This window comes from Myotis brandtii, unplaced genomic scaffold (genome assembly GCF_000412655.1).
Source record: "Myotis brandtii unplaced genomic scaffold, ASM41265v1 scaffold29, whole genome shotgun sequence".
Lineage (NCBI taxonomy): Eukaryota > Metazoa > Chordata > Mammalia > Chiroptera > Vespertilionidae > Myotis > Myotis brandtii.
Genome location: NW_005361075.1, coordinates 653,401 through 660,341, shown reverse-complemented (window position 1 = coordinate 660,341; position 6,941 = coordinate 653,401).

Below are 6,941 nucleotides of genomic sequence, written 5' to 3'. Positions count from 1 at the left end.
TCTTCTTCTTCTTCTTCTTCTTCTTCTTCTTCTTCTCTCTCTCTCTCTCTCTCTCTCTCTCTCTCTCTCTCTCTCTCTCCAGGCCATAAAGAAGTAGAATATTTTTTTCTTAAAGAAAATAAAGAAAGAAAGAACCACAGGATGGAGTTTGGGGTCCCCAGCAGAATCCCTCTCCAGTCACTTCTCCATCATGGCAATAGCTGAGAACAAAGGCCTCATACTTTCACTTTTACTGATTGTCCAGAGGAAAGCAGTTTTCTTCCAGGAAGCCAAAATAAGGGCCCCCACAAAGCCAGCTAATGTAGAGGCTGCCTAACATTTCCCTCTTCAAGGCCAACTTGGTGCTAGGGGGCCCCTCACCTTCTCCCACTGGCGCATTACAAAACAGTGTTCTTTTGCAATGTTCATCAGAAATAGGCTTTTTAAAAATGTTGTGTATCTGTATATAGTATTGTGATGTCTGAATGACAATGTATTGAATTGAATGCAAAAAGAAAAACCCACAAACCTGTTTTTAAAATAAAATCTTTTTTTGGGCCTTGATTTTATTGCTCAAAGTCTTTGGAAGCCTCTCTTTCCAGTGGCTCTTCAGAGAAGTTTCTGATGACCTGACTCAGCCAGAATGGGCACTGGAAGAGCACAGCCATCACCCCAGCTGGGAAGACCCCTGACTCATATTTTGCTCCAGTTTCTTTTTTTAACTTTGGGTGGTTGAAACTATCTAGACAGGAGAAAAGTTCTTTCCATCCTGATGGAGAGAAGGATGTAATCAGCAACTGAAAAGGCCTGGGAGCAGGTGAGTGAGAAAAATACTTGCTATTTCAGTTAGTAGTTGGGGCTCAGATCTGGATTTGGGGCTGGAGCTGAATGCTGTAGTGACAGCAGTGGAAAGCTAACTGGAGGCCCTACTGTCTGCAGAGGGTCCCAAATTCCTACAGCCAGTTCAGGGCTGAGGCTAGGGAGAGGTCCGCACTGCCACCCCTGCCCTGCTCGGTGTTCCCAGGCTGCACTCTTTCTTTCCCCAGTGACCTATGTAGAGAGGTCAGGCTGCTAGGATCCCTGGTGCCCCCAGTTCACTAAAGCAACCCCACTTTTATTCTCCAGCATTCCTGGAAACCTCGGTCTTTCAAGCAATCTGGAGCCCCATAGGCCCTGCCACTAATTTGTTTTTTTCTGTTGAGTCAGTCCATGCCTATCTCCCTATCTGGCAGAGTTAATGAGATTGTTAAATTGTCAGGTTAGGAGACTTTTAAAAAGCAACATAGCCTAAAACAATGTTATCTTGGATTAAATCTTTACTGCGGCAATTTTTATATATAATATTCTTCCTCTCCTGAGACACAGAAAGACTGGAGGCATTGAATTGGAAATTAGAGTTCTCTGGTCTCCCTTTACCTGATGGCTGAAGTTTTAAATATTTTATTGAAATAAATAAATGTTTCTGAGGATGAAACATACACATGCACACACAGGGAGTCTGAGAGACAAAGAGCTTGAAGAATTCACCATCTCTGGAGGCTTTGCTACTGATGTGGCACCAGTCCCATTCAACTGCATTTTAACTTTGGGTTAACTATCAAAGAATCATATGCTGGGAAGTAGAGATTTAGGAGATGTAAGTGAATCTCCCAGGAATAAGGTTCATTTTTAATTCTATCTCCCCTTTCTCTTCCTATCCACCACCCTAACCTTTCCCCAAAACCAGAGTCTCCCTTGAGATGAAAAGAGTTGAAGATTAAATGTATGCTTGAGCAAAAAAAGAAACTGAATAATAAGAGGTCTGGGGCTCTCTTGATATGGTCCCCACCTCTCTTTGAAGATGCATTGGGCAGTCCCACAACACCCAATGTACACACAGTGGAAGTTGGAGACTGCGCGGGGAGGGGAAGACGTCTAGAGTTCTCTGAGGGGCCCTCCACTTCTGCACACAAACCCACGCATAATCAAATGAGTGAATCCTTCCACACACAGAGGGACCGGCACTAAAGCCCCAGAAGAGGGCGATGAAAAAGAGGAGAGCCTGGTCAGCATGGCTCAGTGGTTGAGCCTTGACCTATGAACCAGGAGATCATGAACCAGGAGGTCATGAACCAGGAGGTCATGGTTCGATCCCCACCCCTATCCCCATTCCATGGCACATGCCTTGGGTTGCCAGCTCGAGCCCCAGTGTGGGGTGTGCCGAGGGCAGCCTATCAATGATTCTCTCATCATTGATGTTTCTATCTCTCTCTCTCCCTCTCCCTCTCTGAAATCAATAAAAAAATTTTAAAAAGAAAAGAGAAGGAGAAAGCCTGTGGAAGCTCACTGGGGTTGCACTGGGACCCTGGTAACCCAGGCAAAGACTGAAGTCTCTCTGAGTCCTTGTGAGTCCCAATGTGTTTAAGACCCTCTCAAGCCCTGGATTAAATGTGTCTGAATGGATTTTGGGGAATTGTCATGCCTGGATCAATTTTAAGATGCCTCTCCCATAAAAGTAAGTGAGCATGAGAATGGGAACTCCCATGTGAGACAGGTATTGTGTGACTGTGTGTTCTGGGGTGGCAACGTTGGGAAAATGTATTATTCTTTTCCTGATCATGTTGGCCCCTTACCTTTCTGTTCTCCAAGAATTGGCATTCTCACTGGGGACTCTGTGAGACATTCCTGTCAAGGGTGTGTGTGTGTGTGTGTGTGTGTGTGTGTGTGTGTGTGTGTTTAGAGCCTTTGACCAGTGGAGAATTTCCTCAGCCTTTACTGCCTGTGTGTGCAACTGTGTAGGTAGGAGTGTCGCCAGCCAGCACTCATCTCAGGGTATACAATTGTTTTCTCTTCTTTATTCAAATCTATAAAAAGGCTTTCTTTCTAAGGCCAGTCTCCTAGTGTTGGTGTGAGAGTCAGGCTGCAATAAATATGAGAGTGCAAGGGAATAGCAGGGCTGTGAGCACAGAGACTTCTCCTGGAGACAGCCCTCCCCTCTGGGATGGAAGCCCCTGCTGTCTTTCTCACAGTCTGGGGTGGCATTCTCCACCCTTCATGCCCCACCAGGTCAGGACCGGGAATCCTGGATGGGGGTGGGCTGGAGCCTCACAGGACTCTCCATCTGGGGGCCACTCTCCCAGGACGCCAGGGAGGGCTCAGTTACATCCTTTCCATGTCCTTCTCCACCCACATCTTCATCCCCAGACCCAGGGCCAGCAGACGGGGCCTTTCAGTCGCAGCCCCACAGCCAAGAACCCACCTGAGGGAGCAAGGCCAGCAGTTCTCGGGAGATTCCTCCACCGCTGTCTCTATGCCATCTGCTCCTGCGGCTGATCCACAGACAGCTGGGTCAGCAGTGAGGGAGTGCAGCAGGGACAGCCCTCTGACATTCTCCATGGCTCAGGGGATTGGAGCTGGGGACGCGGCGGCAGCCCCTCTGTTCAAAAGAGAACTCCCCACGCTAGGATCCACCTGGGTGCGACTCAGGTGGCCTGGGTAAGGACGGTGCTGATCCCAGGCTGCTGGCGTGAGCCCACCCCTCAAAAACCTCCAACTGCTGGATCAGATGTGTATCCAGACTTGCGTTGGGGGAGGATAGAGGGACCCTGGGAAGCGAGGAGCTCCTGGGAGGAGGAGGGGGCCAGAGCCTTTCGCAACCAACCAGGCTCTTCCTCTTTTAGCCTTGACCGTGACTAGGTCTTTCTGACCTTGACATCGCAAGGAGCACATGGGAGGGGGGAGGGGGGGAAAGGCCTTGATCTTCCGGTGGCCAGAGAAGGGGAGGGCCGCGAGCCCCCTCGACGCGCCATCCCCCCCTTCCCGCCAGAGCCCGCCGCCTCTGTTTACACACAGAGGAGGTGTCGTCTTCAGTCTAGACAGGGGCGCTAATAACGACCATAAAAGGCGGCCTCCCCAGAGATGCTCGCAGCTCAGCTCCCGCGCGCCGACCGCCGGCCGCTCCCTCCGCCTCCTCCGCCCCGCCCTCCTCTGATACCTCGGCTTGGCCTGCGGCGGGTCTTGGGGAAGGGGGAGAGGGTGTCTAGAGGCTGAGAGCCCCCGCCCCGCATCCTTCCGAACCTCTTCCGTCTCCAAAGGTAAGTGGACCCCGCTCTTCCGGCCCAGCCATCCTCGGGGTGAACAGCACGTCCACCCCTCCCCCACCCCCACCAGCCTCCTGGGCCGGTGGCCCCTACTCCGACCCGCCCGCGCTCCCCACCCCGCACTGGGGGCTTGACTTCGGGGAGCGTTTGGGTAGCTGGCAGAACAGACCCCAGGCAGATCTCAGCCGCTGCCCAGAGCTAGGCCTGGAGGGAGGCCGCGGTCACAACCAGCCGCTGGCTGTGGGGCAGGGGGCTCTGGGGCGGTCGTCCTCACCCCACCTGGAGCTCGAGGTCTGCGGAGACCAGGCCCCCTTGCAGGCGGCTGTGGGTGTGACGTGTGATGAGGGTGTGTTGTTGTGTGTTTTTTAACTTGGTCCCACACCTTTCTTGACACTCAGTAATTCACTAGGCGGAGGAGATCCTCTGCTGGCGGAGGTGGAAAATGTCAGAGCCACGCAACCATTTAACTATTAGCGCGCCGGAAAGACAGAAAATGGGGAAAGATGGCCCATTTAGGGATGCTCAGGTGAGAGGTGGAGAGATGGCTTCCCAGATGTTCCCGCCGGGACTCCCCACCCCTTCCCCGTCTCCTGAGTGGCAACCGGGCTGGGGTCTTGCGGCGGGAGGCAGCTCAGAAGGAGCTGCGGGATCGAAGGACGTGAGGACGCTGCTGATCCCAGGCTGCTGGATCGAGCCTAAAAGCCTGACTGGGCCCCCTCACCCAAGGCTTCTCTAAAGCCCCCACCTCCAGGCTGTAGGTCCTTAGAAGGCAATATCTGGAGAAGGGGCCTCCCAGATTTCTTTCTTAAGTCCCGTGCTCCCAGAGGAAGACCTGGGAACCAAGTGCGCTCCGGCCTCTGGAGGAGCTCATGAAGCAAAAACAGAGACTGAGCTCCCTTCCTTTACCTCTGTCTAGTCTGAATCCGACGAAGACCCTGTTGCAAGTCCAACTGCCCTAAAGGGGTGAAACAGAGAGGCCTGAGGGGTGGGGGCCCAAGCCGTCCACATTCGTCGCTTTTCATCTCCCCTCTCCCTGCCTGCTCAGCCCCTACTCAGATTTCTTTCAGGGCCCAAGCGCTGCCTCATTTGCATATGCGGCGGAGCCGCTCTCCGCAAACTAGACAGTGACCTTGAACCGGGCCACCGCGGCCTCTCAACTGACGGGGAGAAGACGGCACCGCCGCTCTGCATTATTCCGACCCCGGGAAGCCCGAACGCAGCCGCTCGCAGCTGCTCCGCGGTGGCCTGCGCAGCCGCCTTGACCCCGCCACCAGAACCGGCGTAGATTTTATAATCAGCTCCTCTCGCCTGGCTCAGCCGTGGCAGCGACTCGAGGCCCCGCGAGAAGGCCTCGAAGATGCGGGAGGGATGGAGGCTCAGGCAGAGAAGGTGCGGGAGAGGAGGCAGGGCGTCCAGCTGGTGAATGCGCGGAAGCACGAGGGCTGCCACGGGTCTTTACGGAAAACCTTGGACCACATCCTGGCCTTCAGTTTTCATTAGCCCCTGAGTTAATGAGAGGGGCATGGCTGAGCAAGACCAGCTGCAGCAGGAAGCCGTGGCTCAGACGCTAGCAAGCAGGTCACCTCTAACCTTGTGATTTGATGAAAGTGCAGGAGAGTGGACGTACAGATCGCTCCGCGGTTCCGGAGCCTGGGTCCCCGGCCAATTATAGTTTTGCAGGCGGCTGCGAAGTGCGAGCGGATTAAGCCCGCGGTCTAGACGCGGCTGCCCAGCGCTTCAGGCCGGGAGTCCTTCCCAGCATCCGTATCCAGCACCAGTGGGCTCAGGGCTAGCAGCTCTAGCCGAGTCTGGATTTAGATTTGATTGGAAGCCTCGCACCCGAGCCTCCCGCCGGCCCTGGGGACCCAGGCTGAGAGCGGCGCTCTGGGGGCTGTTTGTCTGAGGTGGTTAAGGAAGGGAGCTGCGTGCAGCGGGGGTCTTACAGGCGAACAGAACCGCGGTGGGTGCCAAGGGAGGCTGAGCGCTTTATGTTGCCCGGGTCCTCGCTGCGATCCTGTAAACCCCTAGGTTCACACTGAGTCCTGAGGAACCGGACACTGGAGATGCGGATTTCTATCATGATTCTTGGCAGCTCTCCCTGAGCGGACTCGGGTCCGAAGCTCGGAAGGAAGGGGCTTAAGCATGTGCCAGTGCCCACAGAGTCCCAAACCCGGGAAAATGGCCTTTTTTGACGGGGCCTAATCAGTCTGATAGAAACTGCGAGTGCAGGAAACCTTCACTCCATCCTCCTTTCCCCTGCGTTGCATCTGCCGCCCTGTGGCCGCAGCTCTGTGTGCCGGGCGGTGGCCCGAGGGCAGCGAGCAGAGGTCTAGGCCTGGTATTTTCCAGCTCGGGAGGACTGGGGAGAGGCTGAGACCTTCCTCCCGGGGTCCCCCTCCTAGGAGATCGCGGTCCTCGGGGAGGGGAAAGAGAAGGGGGAGAAGCCTCACGGGAACTAGTGATTATTCCGCAAAGCTCAGCTCGGCATTTCTCACACCAACAATAGCGGCTGTGAGCCGAGGCCTGCAGACCTCGCCGCCAGCGCAATGTTCTGATTGAAAACTGCGACAATATCAAAGTCACACCTTGTTTCCTTTTATGACCAAAATAACCCGCAAATAAATTTTTTAAAAATGAAAATTTCAGTGGCGCTCATTAATGCATCATGAAAAGGAGGCATAAATAATGTGTTGGAGGTGCTGTGACGTGGGATTTGCAGCTGAGGGATGCTCCTCTCTGCAGCCGCGCAGCCCTTTAATCAGGCACAACAAGGCCAATCCAGGCGGGTCGCTTGCCCACTGTTTGGCGCCCGGTTCCTGCGGTTCCGACTGGAGGTGACTGCGCCAGGCTGGCATCCCACTGCTTGTTCTCGGTTAGGAAAGT